General features: G+C 41.4%; 1 pseudogene; it reads left to right on the plus strand.

The window, feature by feature from the left end:
* Window positions 1-6,240: 6,240 nt before the first annotated feature.
* LOC103700180 (subtilisin-like protease pseudogene) lies at window positions 6,241-8,989 on the plus strand (annotated as a pseudogene).
* The last annotated feature ends 6,183 nt before the right edge of the window (window positions 8,990-15,172 follow it).

Raw genomic sequence — 15,172 nt, forward strand, 5'->3', positions numbered from 1 at the left:
TTATTCAAAATACTATGGGCTCGTTTGGTTCGCGGGAAGTATTTTCCCTCCTAGGAATATGATTCCTGGGAATCAGATTCCTAGGAAGAGGATATCTAGGAAAGTACTTTTGGCATGTTTGGTTAACCATGGGAAAGTGATAAATTTCCAAAGTGCTTATGTTTGGTTGACCATCCACTTTCCTAGGAAAGTTATGTATAATTCCTATTATGCCCTTAATAAAAATTAGGTCTTTAATGCCTCTTTAATGCTTTTTTAATGCTGAAGGGTCTTTTGGGGAAAAAATAAAAAAGGAGTGATTCCCACCTCATGGGAAAGTAACTTTTCCATGTTTCTCATGGGAAAGACTTTTTCATGAAATGTGGGAATCATATTCCCATGGGAATACAACTTTCCCATCTCTCTCCTTTGAAAACTCCAACCAAACAAGAGGCATTTCATTACTTTCCCGTTGACCACACTTTCCCCCCTCTTTTTCCTGCGAACCAAACGAGCCCTATATTATTGGATCTGGACTCGAGAGTGGGTGCTAAGAGAAAACATGTGAAACTCTGTCCGTTCTCATTCCAGTAAAGAGGAGGTTTTACGGTAGAGCCTCTCCATTCTGGAAAGATATTTATAAAGTCTTTTGGGTCTTCTAGAACTGCACGACCTTCAAGCTTAGTAATGGTGAACAAAAAAAATAGATCTTGGGAAGATGGATGGCTTAGTTCTATGATTCTATCCCCCTTGTCCCTCGCTTCTAGGAGTTATATCATAGAGCAGCCAATGAAACTTTTTATGTCGGTTCATTCTGGAGTCGAAGAGCGTGACAATTAATAGAGGATAAGAGTTCATCGCCCTCTCTCATACCTTGAAACAACTTAGATGGATCAACTTCAGGACCTACTTTCCTTCGTCCAACATTCCAGATTAACAGATATGCCTGCCTGGAAGCTTTGTAGAGATTGGACTCTAAAGTATTAATTCATACTATAGGTTCATTAATTATCATAGAGCTTTGCTTCTTTTTTTTTTTTTTTGTTAAAAATGGCATTTTATATAGCTCTAATGTGAGTACAACTTGCCAGGTCAAACGAAAGTAAAAGTTAGAGCTTTGCTTTGTCCGTTCCACAAAACAATTGGAAAGGCTCATGTTCCAAAGAAGCTTAAAGTTTGTGAAATTTTAGCAAGAAAATGATGGAAAGCAACTTCTAGAAAGTTCATCAGATTATAAGGAAAGGTGGGTATCAATTGTTTATGCCCATTATATGGTATATTTGGCATGAAGAAATACAAGGATTTTCTTGATGAAAAGATAGGCCTCAGCTACTTCTGTCTTATGCAGGCCATTCATGCCTTTAACACATGGGCCAAACTATGCTTAGCCAGCTTAATTGTAACTATATCTCCACCAGGCTATCTTTCTTGTACATAAGGGTGCAAATGGGTTGGATCGGACTGGGTCATAAGTGACCTAGATCCAACCCGGTTCTTTGTTCAGATTTTAAAGTTGGACCCGGACCCAATCCAATAGAAGATCAGTTTGGATCGGGTCCATTGCTAAAATTTATGACCCAACGAGTCATTCGGGTGAGATCAGATCCATCTATAATCCGATCCCAACCCAAAATTACGTGATTTGTTTTGATAACTTAATTTGTTCTACAATTTATTAGCCATAATTAGCAAGGAGGAAAAATGATTTTAGTATATAAGACTAAAATGAGAATATGTGCAGATAGGGCTGTTAACGAGCCGAGCCGAGCTCGAGCCTCCTCGGGCTCAGTTCGGCTCGTTTCACAAAATTTCAGGCTCGCGCTTGGGCTCGGGCTTGGTACCGAGCCCTATATTGGGCTCGAGCTCAGGCTTGTTTGGCACAGCCCGGCTCGGGCTTGAGCTCGTAAAGCTCGTTTGCCTAAGCCCGAGTCCGAGCCCGCCCCATCCCCATCTCCATCCCTGAGCTCGGTTCGTCGTCGGAGAGAAGAATGAAGGAAGGAAAGAAAGAAAGAAAGAAAAGAAGAAGAAGAGAAGAAAGAAAGAAATTAAAAAGAAAAGAGAAGAAAGGACTCACCGGTTCGTCGTCGCGTGCGGCGGCCCCGGCTTCGGCCGCGAGCACCGCCGGCACGGGCGTCGATCACAGGCACGGCCGCGGGCGCCACGGGCTCGGTTGCGGGCGCCCCCGGCCGTGGCTCGACCCTCCCGTGCAGGAGACTCCTCCCCTGATTCACTAGTGGAGGAGGGCTTCTCCTCCCCTCTTCTGTCGCCAGTGGAGGAGTCGGCAAAGAGAGGAAAAGAAAGGGGGAGAAACGGAGAAGAAAGAGGGGCCTCGCTGGTGCTGGAAGGTTCTGGAGAAACTGAGAAGAAAGGAGAAGAAAAGAAAAAGAAAGAGGAGGAGGGAATGAGTTAACGGGTTGGGTTCGGGTTAACGGGTTGAGTCCGAACCCGAACCAATCTAATCTGATTTAAAGAAATTAAATGGATTTGGATTAGCTTGGGTTGGGTGTGATCTAAATCCAACTAGGTTCAATCAGATTGGAAGTTAAATTGATTAAGCTAAATAAAATTTAATTGGATTGAGTCCAAGTTTAATTGGGAACCCATTCAATTGTTAATTGGACTGAGCCCTTATTTGGGCTCGTTTGGGCTCGTGAGCTGCTCGGGCTCGGGCTCGGATTTAAACGGGCCTTGTTTTAGGCTCGGGCTTGGGCTCGTTTGACTAACGATCCGAGCTCGAGCCGGGCTTTTACTGAGCCAGGCCCGAGTTGAGCCCAAGCAGCTCGACCTGTTAACAACCCTATGTGCAGAGTGGTACCGCATGTGGTTATGCAAAACTTTATAATATGTAGATATATTTCACCTTCTAGCTTTCTTTAAGCTTCTTATCCTATTGATAATCATTATTTTATTATTAATACAGTTGGTGTTGGCATATATTGGCATGAAATTATTAGATTTTATTACTTCTCTTTTTGTAGAGTTACTTGGTTCTCCATATTCTGGTATTCCTTGTTTAGTTATATTTATATCAAATTCTCAGATTGCATTAGGGGACTTTAAAATTAACTGAGATCATATTTTTATTCTAAATGATGATTCCAATACCCCATCATTCTTGTGCAAGACATAGCATCCAGAATAATGTCCTTTTCACAATAGGGACCACGTGCTGTCTGTATCGTCTCGGCTAATTTGGTATTGTCTCTACAGTGACTCTTCGCCAGCCAATAACAGGGATAAAGTAATTGGATGCATATGAAATAGGTTTAATTTATCAAGAGCAATATTACCTGATTCAGATACCATGCAATTGGAAAATTCAGGTCATAGTTTCTATATAGACCCTAGTTTCTTATGTTTGAGCTGAATATAAGACAAGATTGAAAATCCAAAATTACCCAAATTATCCATATGAACCCAAAAAATTCGAGTTTGGGTCGGGTCTAATTGGCTTGTAGGATTGGAAACCCAAAATTACCTAAATATCAAATGAATCGGGTCGGGTTGGGCCAGAATTCAGAAAATCCAGACTTTGCCCGAAAATGAAATGAGTTCAATTTTAGAATTCAATCTGGCCCACGAGTCCTTTAAAAAAAGTCGAATCGGGTTTAATTGGATCGGATCAGGTCACGAGTCAACCCAACCCATTTGCACCCCTAGCCTTTCTCTTCTCCTCCCTATTATAATTTTTCTTCCTCCCTCCTCTCTCAATCCATGTTGCTTGCACTACAAAAGAAAGGATATATCCTGGCACTTTATTAAGTCCTTATCGACGCTTTTAAGCTTCGACAGGTTTTCTGCCGACGCTCCCAAAAGCGTCGGGCAGGTGGGGTGGGCACAGTTTGGAGTTGGACGATTGGCACCGGAGAAGAGGAAGACGAGAGGCTAGGGCAGCGCCGGAGCGGAGGAAGGCGGAAGCTCGGGCAGCGCCGGAGAGGAGAAACAGGGGAGTAGCTAGTGCAGAATGAGGGCTCGATCGGGGTCAAGTGCTGGGTTTGGAGGGGTCCTCGCCTTCGAGGACGCTTATAAGCGTCGTCTTAGATCCACGCTTATACACGTCGTGTTAGTTCGACGCTTATAACCGTCATTTTAGGTCGGAGACAACAATAATGCTTAAAAACGTCGTCCTAGCTCCAGTTCCATGCTTCCCAGCGTCATTTCGCATGAGGACTACGACGACGCTTTTAAGCGTCGTCGGGTTCTTTCAAATTGCCGACGCTTTTTCCTAGCGTCGGCATTCAAGAGTGGGCTTTGCTTCTTTTTTTTGTAGTGTTGCATTATAATTATATTTTTTTTTTAATAAATAAATCATGGGAAAAGTGTCACGCTTCCTCCACATTATAAGGTTATAATGACGGTTATGTTAAACCATGCCTTTGACAACTTGATGCTAGGACTGCAGTGGAAAAAGAAAAGAAAAAATAAATAAAAAGATAGAAAAGACAATCCCCTAATCAACATGGAAGACCATACGTCTAGTCAGAGGGGCCAACTCCCTACGCATGCATCCATGTATCAGGACCACCACAGCTAAAAAACATGGCTTAAGCGCGCACAATAATTTGTTTAACCAGCCAGAATTTTAAAAAAAATGACCCAACGTAAGTTCTTAGTTGCCTTATTTCATTTCTTAACTTTCTTTTTTACTTCAAAAACAATAATTTTTATATACCTTGAGCACAAAATCAAATGTATGTGGAAGAAATATTTACTAAAAAGAAAGACAGGTTAGTAATGGATAGAAAAAGAACCGGATCTTCTGTCTACTAATTAGGTGCCAATATGTTTATAATTTATGGACAACAATTAAAGTGCAACTAAACCTGAGAGGATGGCCTACCAGCATCAGCGATGAGTACACTAAATGGAGAAACAAAAAATTCCAATATCCAATGAGAAGAGCTACGGACCAGTTGATTGCTGCTATATATTGAAAACTATGGAGAAAGCGAAATGCTAGAATTTTCTTAAATAAATCAAGTTCTATCTATTGTGTTTTATAGAAAATTTTATCAATCCTTTTCAGCTGGAAGCATTTGTATTCAAAGAAACTCCTAAATCCTCATCTCAAACTTTGGAATAAACTCGCAACATTGGCGTCGCATATTGAGAGATGTTGATTTATTTTACTTAAAAAAAGGCTGACTCACATCAGAATACAACTCATGTAGTTATATATTAAAGATATAAAAATCCTTCAAATCACTTATTACTACTTATAGACCACTATCTTTTATAAAAGACTTGTATTACTCTTTTATGTTTTTCTTTCTGGCAAATCTTTTGTAAATAGTTTCAATAAATTTTCTTTTTATAATAAAGGATAGGTAATTGTTCCTCCTGCTTCATAAAAAAAAAATAATCTTCCCTTTAAAAAATAGTTGGTACAAAGAAGAAAAAGCAACGTGATGCAGTTTGTGTTAATCACTCCATATTAAAAGGCAACATTAGCAAATAAGAAAAGAAACTAATACTGTATTTGCTATAAAAGTTGTTACCGACTTAAATTTATAGAATTTGTTGGAATATAGAAAGAGAGATATTTCTGGAGAGAAAAGGACAAATAGGTGAAATACTTCAAAAATGTTTTTATTCATTTTGGCTCTTACCACTTTCTTTTTTTAAAAAAAAAATCACATTACTTAGATAGTATTTATACGACTCCTAGGTACATGTATAAACCCAATATATGAACCACTTAAATGCACATAAATATCCAAATATAAGAACTAGCTAAATATATGAATACTTAAATGCAAAGGAAACCCAAATTCATGAACTCATCCATACATGAATGATCTCAAGATATCCATTCACACATTCTAAATGTACCTCCCAAAAGACATTCATTGAATTGAGTTTATTTTCTCTAACAGAATTGAAAGTCAAATCTCTTTATACCTAAGAAAGAAGCCGCAAAATCATTTTTTTTCATCTGGGTACAGCTGTAGATTGTTTAATTTAGCCTCACAGCAAACAAAAAGAGAAATAAAAAAGCAAAAGGCTCCATTAAAGATCCCCGTGGTAAAAATCTAGAGCTCCGCTATCGGACGTCAAAACTATCCTTACTTAGACAACTTGAAATTAGGAATGTAATTATTGAAATATTTGTTGAAGTTTTGGAGTCCTAGTGCGATCATGTCGCAGTCAAGGGCGATTAGAAAGTAGTAATTCGTTCAGATTCGTCATCCCTGTAAAAGCGAGTAAATCTTCAGGCATTCAACTCCTGCCATCTTTAACCAAGGAGTCAAACAGTCCTCGGAGCAAACCACTCCGACCCAGCTCATTTCCCGTTCCAAACAACGAAATCACTGCAAATTAAACGACAGCTAGCACAGCTTTAGATATAGTCTCTAATAGACAACAAATCTACCGAATATTTCCATAAAGATTTAACCGCAACATCTCCGCATCTATTGATTTTCTTTTTTGCTCTCTTTTTTTTGGCAAATTATTATTCCTAACAAAGCTTGCTAAAGCACTATATATATGCGACGACCAAATGCTAATGCACTTGCAGGTCCGAACAATCCAAATCAATTCCATATCTCTTCTCCTTTCCACTATGGAAACCCACAAAATGACATCCTTCTCTATTCTCCTCCTTTCGGCCATCCATCTCCTTTCTATTTTCTGTCCTGTCACATATGGCTACCACCATGCCAATGTCGACGTCTCTAGTCAGCCGCAGGTTTACATAGTTCACGTACTACCCCCTTCGAATGCTCCCAATGCCTTCCCCACTGATCTCGAAAGCTATTACAAATCATTTTTGCCCGACTCTATTTCTGACTCGGGTGAGACGCGGCTGATCTACTCCTACACAGAAGTATTCAGCGGTTTCGCTGCAAAGCTAACCCAGGAGGAGGTGAACAGCGTGGCCAAGAAGCCTGGCTTTCTGCGTGCCTATCCTGACAGGATCGTACCCCTGCTCACCACCCACACGCCCAACTTCCTTGGCCTTCAACAAGGGAGAGGGCTATGGAATCCTTCTGGCCTTGGCAAGGGGGTCATTATTGGGCTTTTGGACTCTGGAATCCACCCCACACATCCTTCATTCAATGATGATGGAGTGCCTCCCCCCCCTTCCAAATGGAAGGGGACATGTGGATTCCGCGTTGGTTGCAATAACAAGCTCGTTGGCGCCAAGACCTTCATCATTTCTGGCAATATCACCGGCGACGATAGGGTCGGCCATGGCACTCACACTGCAAGCACTGCTGCGGGGAACTTTGTGCAGAATGCTGAATCTTTTGGCCTAGGCAACGGGACGGCAGCTGGAATGGCACCTCATGCTCATGTGGCCAGTTACAAGGTGTGCGGCGCAGCGGACTGCTCCAGTGCTGATATTTTAGCCGGGCTAGATGAAGCCGTAAAAGATGGCGTCGATGTGCTCTCGCTCTCGCTTGGTGGGGCTTCTGCGCCTTTCAACATGGACCCCATTGCCATAGGCGCCTTTGGTGCCACCGAGAAGGGGATCCTTGTCACTTGTGCTGGTGGTAATGATGGTCCGAGTCCTAGCACAGTTTCAAACGAGGCTCCATGGATCCTCACCGTGGCTGCCAGTTCCGTGGACAGAAACTTCAGATCTATTGTGACGCTTGGTAATGGAGAGCAGCTCTATGGTGAATCTCTTAATCAACCCAAAGACTTCAGACCCTCCTCTCTTCCTCTAGTCTACCCCCGTGATATCACCTGTACCACTGTGGATGAGGATATTACTGGCAAGGTCGTAATGTGCCTTGCTGCTGGAAGTGAACAAGAGGTAGCTGCACGCATCAAGGATGCAGGTGCGGCTGCGATAATATTCCTCTCCGGAGCGTATCATGCCTATTCCATCAGTCTTCGAGATCTCGATATGCCTTCATCCAAGCTGACCTATGAAGATGCCTCCAAGATTTCGAAATATGTGAGAACGACAAGGGAGCCGACGGTCTCTATCACCTTCAATGGTACCGTTCTTGGAGTATCCCCGGCTCCGGTGGTTGCCTTCTTCTCTTCCAGGGGACCGAGCGCGGCGACCCCAGGCATTCTAAAGCCTGACATCTCGGGACCAGGTCTCAACATCTTGGCTGCTTGGCCTTTTCCGGTGGGATCTGGGAGGAATGGGGCGAAGACCTTCAACATTATTTCTGGTACCTCCATGGCAACCCCTCACTTGAGTGGCATCGCAGCACTCATCAAGAGTGCACACCCTGATTGGTCGCCGGCTGCGATCAAGTCCGCTATCTTGACAACTTCTGACGTTGTGGACGGTAAGAAGAAGCCGATCCTGAATGAGAAACACGTAAAAGCGAGCTTCTTTCAAATGGGTGCGGGCCATGTGAACCCATCAAAGGCTGCTGATCCTGGGCTGATTTATGACCTGGATGTCGATGAGTATATTCGATATCTCTGTGGATTGTTCGGCAGACGCGGAGGGGATTCTGCTGTACGTCAGGTTGTTCGCCGGAGAATTAGCTGTTCTAAGGTGGGGAGCATTTCTGAAGCTGAGCTGAACTACCCATCCATAATACTGGCTCCCGGGTCTACGGTGAATCGAACGGTGACCAATGTTGGGAGGGCAAATGAGATTTACAAAGTCGAGGTGGAAGGACTGAAGGGGGCAGGAGTTTCGGTCACTCCAGCGTTCCTTCGGTTTTCCCGTGTGAATGAGAAGAAGACTTTCACCGTGCGTGTGGATGGTGGGCAGAGTGGTGCGGAGGGGAATTTGAGGTGGGTTTCGCCTCTTCATGTTGTTAGGAGCCCCATCATCATCTCTGGTAGGGCATAGAGTTGTAGAATCGCAACCACTTCCGCCCCGTTTGGTAGTTAGTTTTTCAAGCGATATTTGCTTATTTTGTGTTCGTTCACCAAGTAAGAAATTAATAAATATTAATTTTGTGGAGGTAAAACCTAATGGATGCTGTTCAGAAGCATTTCTTAAAACATCTATGTTCTTCATTGATGATGCTTCTGCGGTGTAAAATTCGCTGGAGCTGAATAGATGCCAATATGTTTGGATCCCCTCCGGTCGAGGATTGGATCTGGGAGCTTTATTCTCCAATCATGAGTCCTAGAATTCATCTTGATGTAATGGGCCCTTTCTAATTTAGGCCGTCATGATAATCACGAGCAGACGGTCATGGGAGACTGTAGCTTTCCATTGTATTGTCCCACCGGAATGCCAACTTGACCACATTTGTTTCAGGACCTTTTGTATGATATATGTGATGAGCTTACATAGAAGATGGTATAGATTCACCCTTTAAATTGTGAATCTCAGTCACTACCGATGATTTGTCGGAGATCCTCGGAAAGTCGTGAATTTAATATTTGTGTGCTGCTATATCTCCTTTGATGCACCCTCGGTCTCATAGCAATTCTTAACCCTAAACTCTAAATTCTAAATTCTAAATTTTAAATCCTAAATCCTAAATCAAAGACGTCCAAACCTCTCCATGTACCCTTGTCATTTCCCATTTGGTCGATTTTTCTCATTCATTGTTTTCCTCCCTATTTCCAGCCTTTCAAAAATTTGTAGTGCCAATGCTGCTTTGGTCTGAGATTCGGAGATGCATAATTCTCGTCTGACCACCAAAATGTTAGAAAATAAGGAAAAATACTCAAGAAGAAGGTGGTAGAAATTTTCAAAAACAAAATTTAGAAATTCATTCAACTCACATGTAACTCATAACTCTTGACCCTTAATATTTCTAACTCATGACTCTTGATATATGCATGACCCATAACTCTTAAATCTCATTTAACTGATGACTTTTCACATTATACAACTTATCATGACTCTTAACCTTCTATAACTCATGATAACTCTTGTGACCCCTGGTCTTTCATCTCTTGACTTTGACTCCAACTAAGATACTAGTTGGATGCCACATCATCTTAGGAGTCAAGTTTATCATCCAACAAGTGCGGTTCTTATGGTTGCCAAACATCCGCTATCCTTGCCGGGATGGATGCAGCAGCCAAGGATGGGTAGATGTGATGTCCCTTTCACCTGGAGGATCAGCATCAATTCCTTTCTATGGAGATGTAATCGCAGTTGGTGCCTTCGGTGCAATCGAGAAGGGGATCGTGGTAAGTTGTGCTGCTGGTAATATGGTCCCATTTGGTTCACTTAATAATGATGCTCCTCGGATCCTTACAGTAGAAGCGAGCACCACTCGGTAGACACGAGGGCGATTCTGAAGCTTGGGGGTGGACAGGAATTTAATGGCGAATCAGCCTTGCCATCAACAATGCTGCCTCTCGTGGACCCTCAAAATGCTTTTGGGCCTAGCTGCAGCTCCTTCTCGAGTGCCACTTCAATCACGGAGAAGGTAGCGGTCTGTGACCTTACTGAAGGTTCCAGAATCAACATGGGCACTGGGGTTAAGAAGGCGGATGGCGCAGCAATGATAAGACCAAACACTGGGGTTACTGACGGGTTATACCACCCTTGCTGAAGCTCACAATCTCCCAGCATCGCATGTTAATTATGTCGATGGATCGAAGATCAAATCATACTCCAATTTGCCTCCATTGTTTTCAAGGGCACAATATGTTGGAATGAATATGAACTTTCTTAAGAGTTCCACTCCTATGAAAACAGAGACTTGAGAAATGGATAATTAATTTCACTGCTAAAACGATTACAAATGTGAGTATTTATAGAAATATGTAGCATGAATAGGTACATCCCTTCATGTAGAGTTGCAATGCTTCAATCATAGGTGCATCCCTTCATGTAGAGTTGCAATGCTTCATGAACTGGTATACACTACTTTCTGAACAGTCACGATGCTTTAATTTTCAATCTCATTAACTTTTAACACTCCCCCCATAATGAGATTACCAGATATAATTCCAAGCTTCTCTCTTATCTGAAAGAATCTATCCCGAGATAGTGCTTTTGTAAAGACATCTGCAAGTTGTTTTGCTGACTTGCAGTACTTTAGCTTTACTTCGCCTTTCTGTACAGCGTCACGAATAAAATGATATTTGAGTTTGATATGCTTGGTGCGCTCATGATGAACTGGATTCTCAGTAATGGCTATTGCTGATCGATTATCACAATGAAGAATACTAGCTTCAATTTGTGGTAACCCAATGTCAGAAAGCATTCTCCTCATCCGTATAGTTTGTGATGCAGCTTTTGCTGCCGCTATATATTCAGCTTCTGCAGAGGATTGAGCAACAACACTTTGCTTCTTTGAAAGCCATGAATAGGCTCCCGAACTTAGCATGAACAAGTATCCTGATGTGCTTTTTGAATCATCAATGCTTTCCCCCCAATCACTATCTGTAAAACCGGAGAGAGAAGACTGCTCCTTGTTGTTGTAGAAAATTGCAAACTCGAAGGTCCCTTTTAAGTAACGTAGAACTTGTTTAGCTGCTCCAAAATGTATATTCCTTGGATTCTGCATATATCGAGACAGTAAGCTAGTAACAAACATCAAGTCTGGCCTTGTTGCAGTCAAGTAGAGAAGGCTCCCAATAAGTCTTCTATACTGTGTGGCATCTACAAGTAGAGATCCATCTGATTTATTCAGTTTCTTTCCAATTGGTAAAGGAATGTCCACTGGTTTACAATCATGCATGTAAAACTTATTGAGAAGTTTTCTTGCATAACTGGTTTGTGACAGAAAAATTCCTGGAGTTGTCTGATCTATCTCCATGCCAAGAAAATATTTGAGATGTCCAAGATCAGTCATCTCATATTTTGTGTTCATCTCTTCCTTGAATCTTCCAATTTTCTATTCATTGTTGCCTGTAATAATAAGGTCATCAACATAAATAGCAACCAATATGATAGAATTACCTTCCTCTTTAAAGTTGGTTCATTCTCACTTCTTCTAAACTTGTTCTTGATGAAGTAACTGTCCAACTCAGAATACCAGGCTCGTAGAGCCTGTTTTAGACCGTACAATGCCTTACTTAATTTATAGACTTTCTTCTCTTCTCTAGGAACTTCAAATCCGGGGGGTTGTTGTATGTAGACCTCTTCTTTGATCTCTCCATTCAAAAAGGCTGATTTCACATCCATTTGGTGAACTTGCCAATTTCTTTGAACTGCTGAAGCCAATACAAGTCTCACTGTTTCCTAACGAACAACTGAAGCAAAAGTGTCATTGTAATCAACTCCAGCCTTTTGTGTAAAACTCCGAGCAACCAATCTGGCTTTATGTCTCTAAATAGTGCCATCTGGATTTAATTTAAGCTTATAAATCCATTTGACATGGATCACTGCTCGATCTTTTGGTTTATCAACCAAAATCCAAGTTTGATTTTTGTTGATCATATTGATCTCTTCTTCCATGGCCTACTGCCAAAAATTGCTCCTTCACGGCTTCTTCAAATGTGGCAGGTTCAATCAACATCATTTGACATTGCTCATAAATTTCATGTAGTGATCTGAACTTTCTAGGAGGAGATTTTGAGCTTGAGTCCCTTGTAGATGAGCTAGGAGAACCCGCTGATAAGTCTGCTCTAACAGGGATTCCTACAGGAGTTCCAGTAGGTGACCTTGTATAAATATCATCGCCCTCCTGCTCTTCAAAAATTTGTGGCATATACTCTATTGATGGCCTTGCTGTGTCATTACTCTAGAAGTGATCTTCGTCAAAGATCACATCTCGACTTACCACAACCTTTTTGTTTTCAGGATCAATCAGACGATAGGCCTTAGACTCAACTGAATAACCAACAAATATCATCTTCTTACTTTTTGGATCGATCTAACTTGGTTCTCTTCTCTTTTGGAACCTGCACAAAAGCAACACATCCGAATACCTTTAAGTGCTCCACACTTGGTTTCTGATTGCTCCAAGCCTCCAAAGGTGTTTTGTCATATACAGCCTTCGCTGGACATTGATTTAGAATGTAAACTGCGGTGTTGATAGCCTCCCCCCAGTAAGGCTTTGGTAATTTAGCTTGATTAAGCATGGAGGAAGCCATTTCAACAATGGTTCTATTTCTTCTCTCTGCTATACCGTCCTGCTGCGGTGAATAAGCAGTTGTCAGTTGCCTCCTTATGCCTTTTTTTTGACAGAATTCATTAAAATCTGTTGATGTAAACTCACCTCCTCGATCTGATCTTAAAGTCTGAATTTTGTGTCCAATTTCTGCTTCAACTGCTGCTTTAAAGATCATAAACTTTTGGAAAGCTTTTGACTTCTCCTTAAGTAAATAAACCCAGCATTTTCGGGAAAAATCGTCAATGAAGGTTAAGAAATAGAAATGATCTCCAAGGGAAGGGACTGACATCTTGCCACAAATGTTAGTATGCACCAATTGAAGAGGGGCTTTTGCACGCCATTTTGCTTTGTCAGGAAAAGATGCTCTTGAATGCTTGCCCATAACACAGCTCTCACAAACTTCCTTCAGATCATCAATATAAGGAAGTCCTTGCACAAAATTTTTCTCCTTCAAAAGCTTTAAAGATTTGTAATTTAGATGGCCAAATCTTCTATGCCATAGCTCGGATTCATTTTCAATTGCTACTAATCCAGAGTTGTTTATTGTAACTTGGAAAGGAAAACATCTCTTTTCTGTCATTTAAACAGAAACTAGCAATCTTTGATGCTTGTCATATATCAAGCACTTATCTTGGGCAAAAGAAAGAGAATATCCATCTTGCATGAGTTGTCCCACACTAAGCAAGTCTGCTGCCAAATTAGGAACATATAAGACTTTTCGGATATGCCTGCTTCCTTGCTTGGTTTGAATCTTGATTGTGCCTTTCCCATTTGCTGTTAAGAAAGTCCCATCTCCAATTTGTATTTTTGGCTTGATGGATTCGTCTAGCTCCACAAACAGACTTCTTTTACTACTCATATGATTGCTACAGGCATTGTCTAATTGCCATTGTCCTGTAGTTTCTACTTTGGCTGTCATGGCGGCAACAAAGAGAAAGTTTTCTTCTTCTGCTTCTGTCATCTTGGCCTGTTGTCCTTCTCCTCTTTTTTTCCTACAGTCACATTCTATGTGACCAAATTTTTGGCAAAACCGACACTGGGTTTTACCCTTGTACCAACAATCCTCAGTTTTATGATTGCTTCTTCTATAAATTTTACAAGTCAACTGCTTACCTTCTGATGCCGGACCACTTCTATCTTGTTTTGCAGAGTTCTTTTTCCATGAAGATTCTGGCTTCTTCCCTTTGTTTTGTATTCTTGACGAGAACACACTTTCTGCTGATCTGCTTTCTCTTCTAAGTTTTCTTTGCTCATGCATATGCAAAGAGTACATGAGTTGTTGGACTGTGAGAGTTGATAGGTCTTTAGTCTCTTCGATCAAGATTACTGAATCATCATAATTTGGAGGAAGACTTACTAGAATCTTCTCCACAATATGTTGTTCAGTAATATTATCTCCTGTGGCCTTAATTTGATTTATGAGCTCAAATGCCCGAGAAAAGAATTCGGACATAGATTCTGTTTCTTTCATCTGTAGCATTTCAAACTCTCTGCGCAAATTTTGTAATCTTAGTGCAGATTGTCTCTCATCTCCTTGGTATGCAAGGCAAAGACGATCCTAGGCTTCCTTTGCCGTAGATGCATACATAATTCGAGGAAAAATTGTGGGAGAAATTCCAGCTTGAATACGAGCCAATGCCCGAGCATCTACCATTTTACTCTTGTCTATTTGCTTCTTCGCTTCTTCCGTGAGTTGCACTACTTGTTCTGGTTCTTGGAATTTAACCTCCACGGCATTCCACACACCCTCTGCCAACAAAAGAGTTCTCATCTTAATACGCCAGAACTCATAGTTTTCTCCATTAAAAATTGGATAGAGAGCATTTAATGAGTTTGACGTCGACAGCTTCTCCATTGTAGATGAAAACCCGTGCTCTGGTACCACTTTGTTGGAATGAATATGAACTTTCTTAAGAGTTCCACTCCTATGAAAACAGAGACTTGAGAAATGGATAATTAATTTCACTGCTAAAACGATTACAAATGTGAGTATTCATAGAAATATGCAGACATGAATAGGTGCATCCCTTCATGTAGAGTTGCAATGCTTCAATCATAGGTGCATCCCTTCATGTAAAGGTGCAATGCTTCATGAACTGGTACACTACTTTCTGAACAGTCACGATGCTTTAATTTTCAATCTCATTAACTTTTAACACAATAATCGGAACTTCTCCAGCTCCTACCATCACTTTCTTCTCTCTTCGCCCGGGCGTGAACGTTCTTGCGATATGGCC

This window comes from Phoenix dactylifera, chromosome 3 (genome assembly GCF_051530095.1).
Source record: "Phoenix dactylifera cultivar Ajwa chromosome 3, Ajwa_hap1_PhDact_Kaust_v1.1, whole genome shotgun sequence".
NCBI classification, from domain to species: domain Eukaryota; kingdom Viridiplantae; phylum Streptophyta; class Magnoliopsida; order Arecales; family Arecaceae; genus Phoenix; species Phoenix dactylifera.